We start from the raw sequence: 14,528 nt of genomic DNA, 5'->3' as shown, positions 1-14,528 counted from the left end.
CAGACAATTACACCTGACATGGAATCTGAAGAAATGACTGACCAAAACCTCACAATCTGAAAACGGTGACACAAATGCATCCACCAGTGGTGCAAGCAACAAAAGTCAGAATACCGTCTGGCATGCACATTCGACAATAGAAAATTGGCATTACAAACACAGTGTGCTGCATGTGTTTCCCCTGCAACACACCACTCACCGGACAGCACAGTGAGTGTGCATTGCATTGGGGAAACCCTTTGAGCATCATGAAAAATAAGTACAATCAACCAAATAGTACTCTGTCATGCATGTACACAATCAATGAATCGGAAGTGAACATGGATTGTCGGGGCACAGCATGCCTAAGAAGGCAATCTGGGTGCATGTGTGTGCATGGTGTCACTGTAGTTGGTGTGGGGGGGGTGTTGCCTAAGTGTTTGTGTCAGTAGGGACATGCATCGAATACATAAATGTGAAATGAAGTGAGCCTCATTGTCCTGTACACAGCACATGTGAACATTGCACTCAAGGACCCCCCTGTGTGTTAAACCACACCAATCCCCTGATACCTCAAAATAAAACCCAACATAGGATCAGCCATTGACCAGCAGAACATATCATGTACAGAGTACCCCACATCGGCAATGGCAAACAGTGAGCAATCACTGATTCATTGAAAATCCGTATAGGGCCTACACACAAAGTGCATCAAAGCGCCGCAAGGAGGGAGGGAACACGGGAGAATAACAGTACATTCCGACAAGTCCTTCAAACAGTCCAGAATGTGAAAATAAACAATCAAATCTAAGTACATAGTACAAGTATCTGGAACAATAAGGGAGAGTCTAGGGAGGGAACGTGGGAAAACAAAACTAGCATCAACATTGCTTTGCCTGACAGCAATAGTTGCAGTGCAGGATTCACATAAGGAGCGGTGAGGGAAGAGGAGGGAAGAGGTGAGGAGAGTAACAAAACAAGTGACAAACTGTCCTGCAGTGACAAACTGTGAAAGGTCGACGAAGAATCAAGATGGTGCTGGGGAGGGGGAGAAGAAACACAGAAGGGAAAGGGGGAACAGACAACCTGTAATCAGTGGTGGAGGGACTGATGATGAAAGTAAGTGCCAAAATAAAACTCAAAAAGGTTAGGTGAAGGTGGGGGGCGGATGGATGGAGGCAGAGGGGGAAGTGTCTGCAAAGAACAAGCAGCTACGTATCACCATGCCTTACGACAATTGTGTAGTGCCGGAAAAAGACGGACAAAAGACAAGGAGGAGGGGAAAGGGTGGTGGAGAGGGAGGAGAGACGGGAGGAGGGGGCCAAGGTGTAAAGGCAGGAAGGGGAAGAGGGGGAAAGAAAGCACACACAGGGGGCAGAGGGAAAGAAGACGGTGCAGAAGGGGAGGGGGTATGATGCTGAAGGGGGGATACAGAGGGAGACTGGCGGGGGGCAGGTGGAGACTGGCAGGGGGCAAGGGAGACAGGGGAGACTGGCAGGGGGCAGGTGGAGACAGGTGGGCGGCAGGGGAGACAGGGGAGACAGGGGGACAATCAAGGGACCCAGAAGGGTGGTGGACAGGGGTAGACAGGGCCTCCATTGTGGGCCTTTGGTACTGGTGGCAGGCTCCAACCTTCTGGTTGGCCGGATTGTCGCAAGGCCGAAGTGCAACCAATGGGAGGGGTGGAGCAGGTCCAGGCCACAAATATAACAGTCAAGTCAAAAGCAATGCGGCCAGATTTCCAATGGCACAACAAAACACCCGGCAGGGCTGCAAGATGGGAAAGCAGGGGAATCAAGGAAATGGGGGCAGTTGAAACGGGTGGTGACAAGGATAACTCAGCGTGCAGTGTTCATGTGGCATATCAAAATCACTGCAGGCCAAGTGTCCAAATGCAACATTGTCAGCACACGAACCCCTCCCATCAGTGTGTGTGACACAGCCACAGGGTGTATGGTACCGCCTACAGCAGGAAGTGCATGAACATAGACAGACAATTCTTTAAAAAATCATAAGCAACATGATGAAATGCATAGTCAACAGAATACTCACCAAAATGAAGTGCAGACATGCATTGGAGAAGCCATCTGGAATAGGAATACCCACTAGGGGTGTACACATAAGTAGGACTGCAGGCTGGCCACAGATATGATGAAAGCCCAATGCCCCTGTGTGAGATGCTGTCACACTGAGCCATCCTTGCAAGCCCATGGAAAGGGGAAGCAGGAGTGGCATATGTGTCAGGACCCCAAGCAAAACACATGCACAAGACAAGCCTGAATGGGCCCTGCTGGAACACACAGAGGATGCCTTTAAATGCCACAAAGCACCACACTGTCACATGAATGCACAATAGACAACAACAACAAAAAAATACTTGCAGGAAAAAAAAAACATTAAACACCAAAACATCAAAAATGGCCACATATGAACCGGAGGGTAGGGGGACACCCAGGGGGGGGGGGTTACAGGGTGCACCTCAACACCCACATATGTCGATGTTGAGATTTTAAAAAAAAGACTCACTGTTCTCAGCGCCTGCACGCCCTGACCTATGTGGGAAACAGGTTGTCATCGTCACCCTCTGGATGGAATTCAGAAGGTGGACGTGGCACAGTTGCCTCACCATGCCTTTTTTCGGCTTGCCCCTCAACGGCAGCAAGCATGTGGGTCTGGTAAGCCAGGTCCTGCATGGCAATGACACGTAGGTCTGCATGCATTACCTCTCGTGTCACACATTCTTCCTCTTGCAAGGACTGACGTGTAAGATGGAGTTCTGCCTACATGGCCTCACATGACATACGGAGTACCTCCCGGCTTGCATGGAGATCAGCTGAGATGGTTCTTTCAAGCCACTCCATCCTGTCTTCTGCCTGCCTACTGTTGTCCATCATGAGAGCACCCAGAGTATATTGGAGGTTTTGATGTTCGACCCTCAGGGCCTCACGGTGTGCCTCTGCCTGAGCAGAAATAGCTTGATGCAGCGCCACCATTTCAGCTCGGCATGCCCTGTCTGAGGCTGCCATGCCCAGCCTGAGTGAGCAGCACGTGGACCGCGTAGCCTGCTGCTGGAGCTGCAATTGCCTTTCAGGGGGGAGGATGGAACGGGCCACACATTCCATCCTGTGGGATGTTCTGACGCACTAGGCTCTGCCCTGCAACACCACTGTGTGCTGCTTTCATCAACAACAGAATGGCCACCGAAAAGCCTTATGTGCGCTAAAAATCTCTGAGAAGTGCACAGGGAAACCGGAAAAATAGGCTGCCAGTCCATTTAGCCTATGTCAGTGGTAAAACAGGAGACCACACTGCAAAAACCTGTCATTGGGCTGCCCACAGAGTGAAAGAGAACTGCTTGAAAAGGCAGTGCTGCATTGTCAGAAAAACCCAGAAGTGCTTTAAAATCCGTTTTTCCTTGGCTTTTGAAAGTGCTAAATCATGGTTCCCAAACATCAGAAAAGATCCAACATCCTTGTTGGGTGTTAAACATCACTTTATTTAAAGAATCCACCTAAGCACAATTTCAGGAGAATCACATTTCATCATAAGAAAATCCACATTCAACAAGGTTCTTGCCTGGGCAAATATCTCAGATATGGTCTCAGTACGCTGCTCGCCTTTGTCAGAGCTGTCATTTACTTATACTGGCAGTTTAAAACGTGTGTCTTAAAATCAAATTGTGGAAAAGCAGAGACTTGCCATCAAAAGCAATATAGGTTGCTACAATTCAATCTCTATGTTTGAAAAAGACTGGAACTATGAGATTTGTGTGTATATGTGTTGAAAATGTAAGTTTATTTAGAAAAGACAATTTTAAACAAGTGGTTTTACAGTGAACTGAGGCCAGCCACACTGGACTTCAAAGGCACATTCCACAATTTGCTCCAACAAAGGGGGCCTTCCTTTTGCTCTCTGCTCAGGAACTGTCATTGAGTTGTTAAGGTGCTGGGAGGAGATGTTGGCCTGCTTCTCTGGGAGAGAGACAAAAGACTCCCTTGATTGAAAAGGTATGCAGATTCAACTGTCAACAGAAAACAACTGCCAACAGGAACAGAGCCTGGGAGTGCTCTGGACCCATCAAACTCTGGAGGCGGGGCCAGAAAGATTTGTGTATCTTAGATTACAAGAAAATATCTTTTTGAAAACTGTGAACAATTTGTAAAAATCTGTAAATTAGAGGTTGTTAATATGAAAATACTGCTCACCGTTTGAAACTACTCTGAGCTCTGTGTGATGTTCAGAGACAGTGCTACCGAAATTTGGATGTTGTAGCAATTGTGATAATTCTAGGAATATGAAAGTTTACAGGATTATGCCCAGATGTCATCCGCATGTATGGAGAAAAATGTAGACATATCTGACACTGGGTACAGAACCAAAAGTACGAAAAACTGTAAAATTGGAACCAAAGCTCTCACCAAAATGGAACTCGGACGGACATGTGCTCTATTAAATCTGTGATGTATATATGTATTATTAGCAAGTTGGTGATATTGTAAATATGATTTATGTGAAAAATAGATATACTGTACTGAAAAGAAGGGGAGGTACGCCTTGGATTGTAAATTGCAGCATCACTATGACACTAGATTCCTTATCAAATCAGGAGAGGGGAAATACCCTGACCAATCAGATTCCTAGAGGATGGGCTTAGTATAATCAGCCAACCCACCCCTTTGGGAAATACATAAATAGGGACAGTTTAGGACCTGAAGACACACACAGATTCACCCATCAACTGACTTACTGGCGAAGCGCTCTGCAGGAGGAACCCAGATCCAAGTCTCCAGAACTCTGAAAGCAGAAGGCCCAATTCCAAAGCTGAACCCTTCTCAGCTGTCCTTTAAAATCTTGCAACCTGATTTTAACCCCAGACTTCCAAGGGGCACACAAAAAATTCAACCCATTTTTTAGCATATCCAAAACTGCATTGTAGAACCTTCTTGTTTTTCTGAATCTTTCCCCCATGCATATAGTCCTTTGTTAATTGTAGTGATAAATTAATATTTTTGCTAATATATTTGCTGAAGAAAGACAAGTGTCTTGGCGGGCAGAAGTCAGAGCAGAGATGCCACTGTTCTGGTGGCTGTCCCGTTGGGTATCTTGCATCTTCATAGCCTCCTTAAGTGTAAAGAAAATCTGTTTGTAGATTCAAAAGCGCATCTTTCATTTGAAAATCTTGACTCTTTTGAGAAAAATTGACCTTTACTAAAACTATCATAACTTCTGAACCATACATGCTAGAAATTAAGCTAACATCCTCAGCTTTCACACAAACCCAAATCTGCATTCTAACTCCTTATAGTTTTGCCGCAATCGCGTCTCTCGCATGCTGAAAAGTTTGCAGCGGATTTGCATTTGGCTCAATTTCAACACGTGTAAAATAGCTATTCTTTGCATTCGACCTCAGAATTCAGTTTCCAATCTGCTAGTTATCCAATCATCATTGTTAGTGTCTACCTGAAACTATCCAAAGTGGCTCCCACTAGTTTTGAATCAAATTTAGAGAATTAAATCCATTTTCAGTGTTTTTCCCATTCATTACAAGCCACATTTAAAAGCATTTGACCTGTTTTGAAATCATTCCTGTTTCTCTCTATGCTTGCTGGGGGGAACTGGGATTGAAACTGTATTGGTTGAGATTGTTTATTCCTGAAACCTGTTTTCTCTCCTTCCATCTCTATATTGCATATTAGGGGGGATTGAGTAGTATCAGGGGGAAAGAGTGATTACATTGCATTTGATTGAACACACAAAAGTATTATTTCTGTGCTGCATTAATTTCCTATCATTGCATTTGACTGCACCCACACAAAGTTGTATTCTATGCTACATTATTCTTCTCATCCATACTCCTACTGATTAAAGAGATTGTTGATTGTAATATCACCAATTGGTGTTCACTGTACACATATTAATAGTGTGATATCTAGATATTGTTCAAATTCATAAAATTGTGATATATATCTTGTTCAAATCCATAAAATAAATCTTTTAACTTTGCAAAACAACCTTCTTCTTGGTTCAGTGAGACCCGGGGATTCAAAGAGAGGGGCGTGATATAAGGGTACATCATTCAGAAATAAAATAACTTATAGGCACAAATATATAATTAAGGGTTCCAGCTGTGCATCACATGCTAGGCATTGACTTAGATGGAATGCTGGGTTGAAATCACTTACAATACCTTGAGCCATCATCTCAACTTCTGCCCCCTGTTGCTGTGCTATGGCAATAATGGTATGCTCACACTCATTTGACCCCGGTAGTGCACGGCCACCGTGTTGCCGGACACAACACCTGATGGGCTCAAGGAGCCGTGGTCCTTGCTGGGTGGTGCCACCCGCGGCTGCAGGACTGCATCCCTCCTTCAACCTGATACCCAAGGAACATGGCCAACTGGTGATGATTGTGACCGTGCACCCGTAACCACCACAGATGTACATTCCAACCCCGACTGGCCCCCTAATGCAGGTGTCGCGGACAGAAGATCATCCAACACAGGATCACTTACCGGCGACGACACATCATGATGCAGATCCGGCTCAACATAATAGTCGGAGGATACGTCAGAGCCTGACTCAGATTCCGCTCTGAACACTATGGCCTGGAGCACCAGTGGGTTCTCGTGGGCTGCCATGCCACGACCACAACTGGTGCCTGGATGGTCATGTGAACTGACCACCGTGTCTGGGATGACATCTTCATCCTCTGCCTCCAGTGCTTCATCACCTGCAACATAAACAAAAGTAACAAGAACAAACATGTCAGTAACACATACCACACACATACAGATCACAACATAGACAACCAACACATGAGGCAGACATGTCACACGCAACTCAAAGCCCAACATGTATCCAGTGGCATTGCAATGCAAGGGTATCCCAAAAGCAGAAAAGGATGTGTGCAAAATGTGAAGCCAGCACATGTTTTGCATGTTGCCCATCACCTGCATCACACACAACCTCCAGCAGGCACGTATTCAAGGCAGAAATGAGAGATGGCAACAAAGAGATGGCACGTGGCATAAGCATGTGGGAACACACAAATAGCCACAGCTGGCAATCACACCAAACACACCATGACACATGTAACATGCATGTTCACGTGCAGCACTCAAGAACCATTGACTATGCAGTGTACATGTGTCACAGGAGGCACCTATGCTACTGCGTTTCGATACAGTGAAAGGAGGGACATGGGTACACACATGGCAGGTCACTATCACACAGTAGCATTGTGTTGGTATGTTGAAGGGCTTAACTTGGCACAGGAGTGGGTGTGTGTGGTGGCACCCCCTCAACTTCCAACATCAAGGCGTATGTAGTGATGTCAATCTCCAAACGTGATCGCAGTGTAAGGGCAATTGCAGCCATCATGTGCAAACGGCATGCACCATGTAGCATGGATACCGTGAAACACCCACCCTCTTGGCAATAGCAGGGAGGCACTGCATGGCAATGAAAGGTTCCCCACAGACTGTGCATTGGCAGACAGTGTTGCCATGTGTCTATTGCATGTCATCAGTGAAATGTCACTACATCCGATGAGAAGTGGACATGATGCAGGACAGATGAGGAACCATCAATAGTACGCCCATGCATACTGAAGACACAGCACCAGTTGAAAAGAGGCAGTGGGCCTGTAACGGGGGAGCCATGTGAATGACACAGATGTGCACACCATAAAGTTGTGCGTGATGACACACAGACCCACAGTGAGCATGAAATGGCTGTCCAAATAACATGAAATAGATCATCCTGGAGATAAACTACAATGAGAAGGAGGTCAAGGGCACCTAGGGGCATTCATGGAATGCACATGGAACATGAATGTGCACACATGTGCACGGGGAGCCACTGCCATCAGCACAGTCAGAGTGAGACATACTGCACCAAGGACAAAGGATGTATATGACATGAAATGACATCTCATCAAGATTGCACTCGTACACAAGTGGCTCAGAGCGCAACCAAGCAAAGGGAGGGGAACAAGGGAGAAAAGGAAATGAAAACAACGATCATACTGAGCACATTGACATTGAGAACACACAAGTGCATGGAGAAGGGATAAAGGGTTGAAGACCCTGGAAGGGGGAGAAGTGGAACTTGCCAAACAGAGGAGACCAAAGAATGAAAATGAAGTCCAATGATAGAATAGGCATTCAAAAGGTGGTAGTGCAGCCACCAAGTGGCAAGTGGATAGGGCAAATCTGATGAGTGCAGAAGAAGAGTGGGGGACTGTATGGTTACACGTACAGGACCCATTACAATGGGAAGCCTGGAGGCAGTGCAGCAGGGAGGCAGAGTGAGCAGGTACCTGGGCCCGAAGGCCAGAGTGTGTGCAGGTGCACAGTGCCAAGAGAGGAAACTGTTCAGCTGGGGAGAAGAGGGGCTAATGTTGGAGCAAATAGGAAGGTCTTGAGGTGCTTCTGGAAGCAGAGATGTTTCTCCTCAAGTTTCAACGTGGCAGGTAGGCTTTTCCAAAGGGAGGTCCCAGCCTTAGACACAGATCTACCCCCAGCTTATTTCTTCGATAAACGACCGACCCGGAGGGAGTGTGAGGTAGAGGAGCAAAGGACTCGAAACGGGAGGTATTGGCAGAGGGATAGTTGAAGGTATTTTGGACCCAGGCCCCAAAAATCCTGGTGCACAATGCAGAGGAATGAAGTATCATCCTTGCATCCACTGGTAGCCAATGAAGGGATTTCAGAGCTGGAAAGATAGGATCCCAGGGCTTGAGGCCAAGGACAAGTCTCGCAGTTCTGTACTGGATTAGTGGTAGAGGGTGGAGTGTGGAGGCAGGTAGAATATTGAAAGAGCCTGTCACAGTAGTCCAACCTTCAGACAACCAGAGCTTGAGAGACTGTAAGCTTGTAGGTGAACGAGAGGAAAGGCACAGTACCCCTAAGGAGGTTAAGCAAGAAGTTAATATATCTCAAAAAACATCAGAACTGTGTGTGGAAAAGGAATGTGTGGAGTCAATGGTGACCCGAGATTGTTGGCCTTGCAGGTGGGCATAGGAGGAGGGCCAAGGGGGGCTGGCCAGAGAGTGAGGGGAAATGATGGCGAAGGTGTACCGATGAGGAGGATGTCAGTCTTGCTGGCATTTAGACAGAGATCGTTGGCAGTACACCAATTTCAAATGTCAATGAGACAATCAGAAATGAGGGAGGGAGAAGAGGTGCCCAACGGGCAGCCTGGAAATGAGTTGAGTGTCATCAGCATAGCATTGGAAGTCGTAGCAGAAAATGAAAATGCAGTAGGCGAGAGCTGCCAGGTGCTGTTTGTAAAGCCATGCCAAGAGGTAAGACCCCTGGTGAACACCACAGGTAGAGAGGGAGATTGATGAAAGGAAGGATTCAAGTTGTAGCTGGGAGGGTCACACACGCCAAACACACATGTCATTGAGTAACACGCATCAATACTCTCCGGACCATCATAAACCATCCTCTCTACCACTCCATGGATATGTTTTCCGGGATGAACTCTGCAGCAATCTCCTCATGCTGAGTGAGTACATCCTCCTCTGGTGGTGGCCCGCCACCAGTCACCAGAGACATGGAATAATTGGAGGCACACTTTTGTTTTGCACTGTGCCGGAGGTCATTCAAACGCTTGTAGCAGTCCTGAGCCGTGCACACCTGGAATCCCATGGCTGTCACACCATCCGCAACATGCTGCCAGTGGACCCAATGCTGGGCAGGCATTGTATGGCACTGTGAGTCCACAAGCATATCGCGTTGGTGTGCCGACACGTAGTCCAGAAGGAAGTCCAGTCCCTGCTTGCCGAAAGGCTTCTTCCTGGATGTGCCGGAGGCCGGAGCCATGTCTGGGGTCCCAACTTCTTGTGCAGGACCACCCTTCCTCCTTTTGGGAGGTGGTACTGACCCTGAGTGGGCAATTTGGCCCTGATCAGTGGGGGCAGTGGCGCTGGTGGACTGGACCAAGGCAGTGGGTGTTGGAATGAGGACAGAAGGTCTAGCTTGGGTGTGACTCACTGCCGGGGTGGTGTTGGTTGCATCTTCCCATGCAGTTACCACCACCCGGCTGCTTGGGGCAGCATATGTCATAACTTCCCCAGATACGTGTGCCCCAGTCACAGCTACACTGGACACATGTGACCCGCACCTCCGGAAAAGATGGAATTCATCCTGGGAGTTCTCGTCATGCAATGCAACATGCACTGCCCGACCCCGAGTGGTGGTCCCCACAGCTGCACCTGCAGCTACCATCACTGGTGGGCCCGTGACAGCAGATGTAAGTTGCTGTTCGATCATAGGGTGCCAGGTTGTGATGCAACAATTGCATCACCAGGAGCCACAGGGGGTGGTGCCATGTCTGCATCAGCACTTGGCTGGGCATCCTGTCCCACTGGGGCACCCCTGCCTCTTCCCCCTCTGTAGCCACCCTGGCCACCCTGGACTCCCTGCCCCCCTGGTCTCTGCGCCCATGTGCCCGACCACGCACACCCTGGGAGGATGCCCAGTTCCCCCCCTACCCTTTGATGGCCTCCCAACCATGGCACAGATGGTAAATAGCCGATGAGAGGTGCACACAATTTTCCTGGGCAATTGGGTAGAAGGGGGCATGGTACTGGATGGAATAGGTACCCCTGTGCTCATGAAAGGCTGTCTGTGACACCTGGGGAAAAATGACGTTTCATGCAATGCTCAGGCCCCCCCAAAAATGTTTTTAAAAAAAGGAAAAAATAAAGAAAAAATTGTAAAAATGTAAAAATAAAAAAATAGTACAATTTCAGAAGAAAAATGTGCATGTGACCCCGGTAGCCCACATACATGGATTTTACCTCCAGCAGTACGGTGTGGCACCCAGGCACACAAAAAACATGTATGCGTGGAACATGCGGGCTACTATGACCTTGAAAAAAGTACGCGATGTACAGGGGGAACCACAGTGGGAAAAATAGCATGCGCGACTCACCGCCTGCCTTATGTGGAAAAGAAAAAGAAAAACACACACGCTAAAAGAAGAGGTATGAACTTCAAACGCTGTGAAGTAATCGCGTGTGAATCCAGAAGAGTAAACACACGCGTTGGTCTCCACGAACAGCGCGTACAGTGGACTGCTGGTCCATGCTCACCTTTAACCCGTGCTGAAGGCAATGCCCACGCGTGTAACATCACTGGTGTGCTTACACGCTAAGTCCCTTTCCTCGAATTACATGCATTCACACGCGGACGTGCTGTTTTTGCACGTGTGATTCACTATGCACCCGTGCTGAGGGAAATGCTTGCGTGCGTAACATCACTTACGCGCTTATGCACTAAGGCCCTTTCCTCGAATTACACACTGACTTGCTGTTTTTTCACGTGCCAATTCACTCTGCATCAAGCTGGCCATGCGACAACACATGGAAGACCACGCTCCTGCCCAGAAAGCAATTTTCCTGCCCCCCGGAGCGCTGGGGAGCCTCCTACAAGCCATCTGCTGCTGCCTGCCTACCTGCCTGCCTGCCTGCTGCCAACAGTGCCCTGCCATTTGGTGCCTGCACATCAGCCATCTGCAGGGGTCCATTTGCTGTGACCACCCCTGCTGGAACAGAAGACTCCCGACTGGTATTCCATCGCTCCACAGCCATCCCAGGACCCAGTTGCCCACCCACACCTGCCTCGGGGGTTGCCATGTCCGACGAAACACCATCCGGCAACAGTGGTAACCCAAGCAGAGGCAGAGGGCTCCAAGCTTCAGTGCAAATGAAGTTTGCATACTGGTAGAGCAAGTCCTGGGGCATTATCATGCCCTCTTCACACCATTGTGCGCGACAAGGAAGGAAGGAGGAGGATCTGGAAGGACATAGTGGGTGCAATTAACGTGGGGGGGGTGGCACCCTGCAACATCAAACACGTCCAGAAGAGCTGGGAGGACTACAAGTCTAGGACCCTCAAGAAAGCACTTGGACACAGCGGATGCAGTGGGGCGCCGGGTCCACCTTACCACCAAGCAGATGAGGGTCCTGGAGTGAATTTGCCCAGTTCTTCATCCCCAGATCCTCAGGATGCAGCCCCGTCTGGAGTCGAGCGTTAAGAGCCCATGCATTGCCGTTTAAAACAGTGCATGTTGCAGTGTGGTGGTAGTTAGCTACTTCACTATATTGGCTGTATGTGTGACGTGGGTCATGTATGGATGTGTGTGTGCAGGGACATGATGGTGCTGCATGTGAGTCCAGTCAGGCGTGACCCATATAGATGGTGTATGTGTTACAATGCATCATGCGGAGCAGCATGCGGAATGCACACATTTATGCATGCCTGTGTCTGTAAATGGACATGTTTGGGGTGTGAGAGATGGTTGCTGCTGTCATGGATATGCATGGTGTACATGTCTGTGTGTCTGAGCAGTGTGTGAGTGACTGGTTAACGCCATGGATGCATGACACATGTCCGTGACAATGTGTTGATCCACTGATACAGCCTAGTTATCCTTGTATCCACTGTGTCTTGGGGTATACAGGGCCAGATGCATGACCCTCCGGTGATGTGTGTGCATGTGATAAGCATGCCCCATGACGCATGTGAGTTTCAGCCCACAATTGTATGTTTCTACAGTGCCTTGGACATGGATGCAAATGTTTTTTGCATGGGCCATGCCTGTTCCTGCATGTGTGTTGCCTGCACTGACCCATGTGCTGTGGAGGGACATGATGGAAGAAGTGACGTTTGACAGTGCCACTCATGTGCTATTGCTTTGTGTCGAGGGGACTATTGTACAGTACCCTGATGCTTGTGTTCAATGTCTCCCTTTACACAGTGGTGAGTGAAGAAGAGGGCGGAGACGGTGCTGTGGAGGAAAGCGGCAGGGATGCTTCCACCGGCCGGCGACGCAAGGCCCATTCACCCTCCCAGGAAATTCCATCATCCGGGAGTGAGGGGACTGGTGCCGTGACCGCCACTACGGCTGCAGCATAAGGGCTGGGTGAGCCCCCACAGGGGCTGGCGATGGTGGAAGACATTACAGAGACATCCAGTTTGGTGGTGTGTACGGAGGAGGAGGACGCTGCTTCAGAGCCGCACATGGGACCTGGTAGAGGTGGTACCACTGGTGAAAGTGGTGCAGTCCAGGGGCAGGAGGCAGCACAGGTCACCACTGAGGGGCCTGTGCATGTCAGTGTCCCTGACACTGTGACTGCATCACCAAGCACCAGCAGGGAGGCCACGTCCCAGGCCAGTCCGCAGGTAGGGGGAGGTCCACGTCATCTGGCACTCCTCTCCCTGCCGATGTGGAGACCCGTGACAGGATTGAGTCCGTCCTTATTGGTGTCATGTTGCGCACACGTGTCATTCGTGATGATGTGCGTGCTTCCTGGGGGACCACGCACATTATCACGAAGAGATGTGTGCCAATGTGGCCCAGTTGGGAGGGCTCATGGTCGTGGGTTTCCTTCCTTCCTCTGTGCACACGATACGCCAGTCATTCTCCGTGCCATCTTTCAGCCCAGATGACACCAGGGCCCCCTGTGGACCTGCCCCAACTAACGCAGCCAGGCTGGTGGAAATCCCATCCCTGCCACAGTCGGGAGTCGGAGCTCCAGCACACGTGTTCATCCCATCAACTGGACCACTGGCAACGGATGATGTGCAGGCATATACAAGCAGGGCACCAGCACGACAGCCCCGGGTTTTTCCATCTACCCAGAGGCAGTGATGGTGGCGGCGGCAGGCAGCAGAAAGGCAGCAGCAGGCTCGGTGTAGGAGGCATGTGGCCTCGGGGACCTCTACATCATCGAGGCAGGCACAGGCTGGTGGGCAGGAGGACCGAAGATTAGGAGTGTCTTCCGTGGGGCAGCAGTTAGGCCAGCGAATAGTTGCAGAGCGGCAGCGGGCATAGAGGGCATGGCTCACAATGGTCAGGTTGGAGAACTCCATGCACAGGGCTTTAAGACGGGCTGAGTGCCTCGAGGCAACTCACAGGGAGTGGAGGAGGCCATGGCTGCATTCTTGGGAGACCTCGAGGCTAGGGAAGAGGCCCGCCTCTGGAACATCGACGTGGAGTTCGATGATGCCCTAGCCCGGGACATCAAAAAGTGAGCCGTCGGACTAGCCCGCCGCCTTTGTATATAGTTATTTAGGTTTAGGTTTCATTTGGTTTTTATTAGTATTTGGAGTTCACAGACTTTGCTCCACTATTTGTACATAATTCTATTTTAGAAAGGGTTTTAGGTAAGTTTCCTTTTGTTTTGGGATAATAGACCCTTCAGACTTTTGTTTTCAATATTATGGACATGTACATACTTTATTTTCACATAGAGTATTTTTTTTATGCTTTTCATCTTGGGATGTATTTCTATGGACTTTGGGGATGGAACACTTTTATTTTTTCATGTTTTGGATTTTTATTTTTCCTTGCATTTCACTTTCTTTTTCATATTGCTATCAGTATTTCTTTATTTGCATGTGTGATTTTCATATTGTCATTTGGTTTTATTTCTAATACATTTCATTATTCTTCATTCTTGGTGTGGTCTACTATGATTTTTTGTGTGCATGTCTCCATGAGCATTGGCTCAGTCATGTGTTGCCACTGTGT

Source organism: Ambystoma mexicanum, chromosome 10 (genome assembly GCF_040938575.1).
Source record: "Ambystoma mexicanum isolate Mex_15411 chromosome 10, UKY_AmexF1_1, whole genome shotgun sequence".
NCBI classification, from domain to species: Eukaryota; Metazoa; Chordata; class Amphibia; order Caudata; family Ambystomatidae; genus Ambystoma; species Ambystoma mexicanum.
This window is presented reverse-complemented; position numbering follows the sequence as displayed.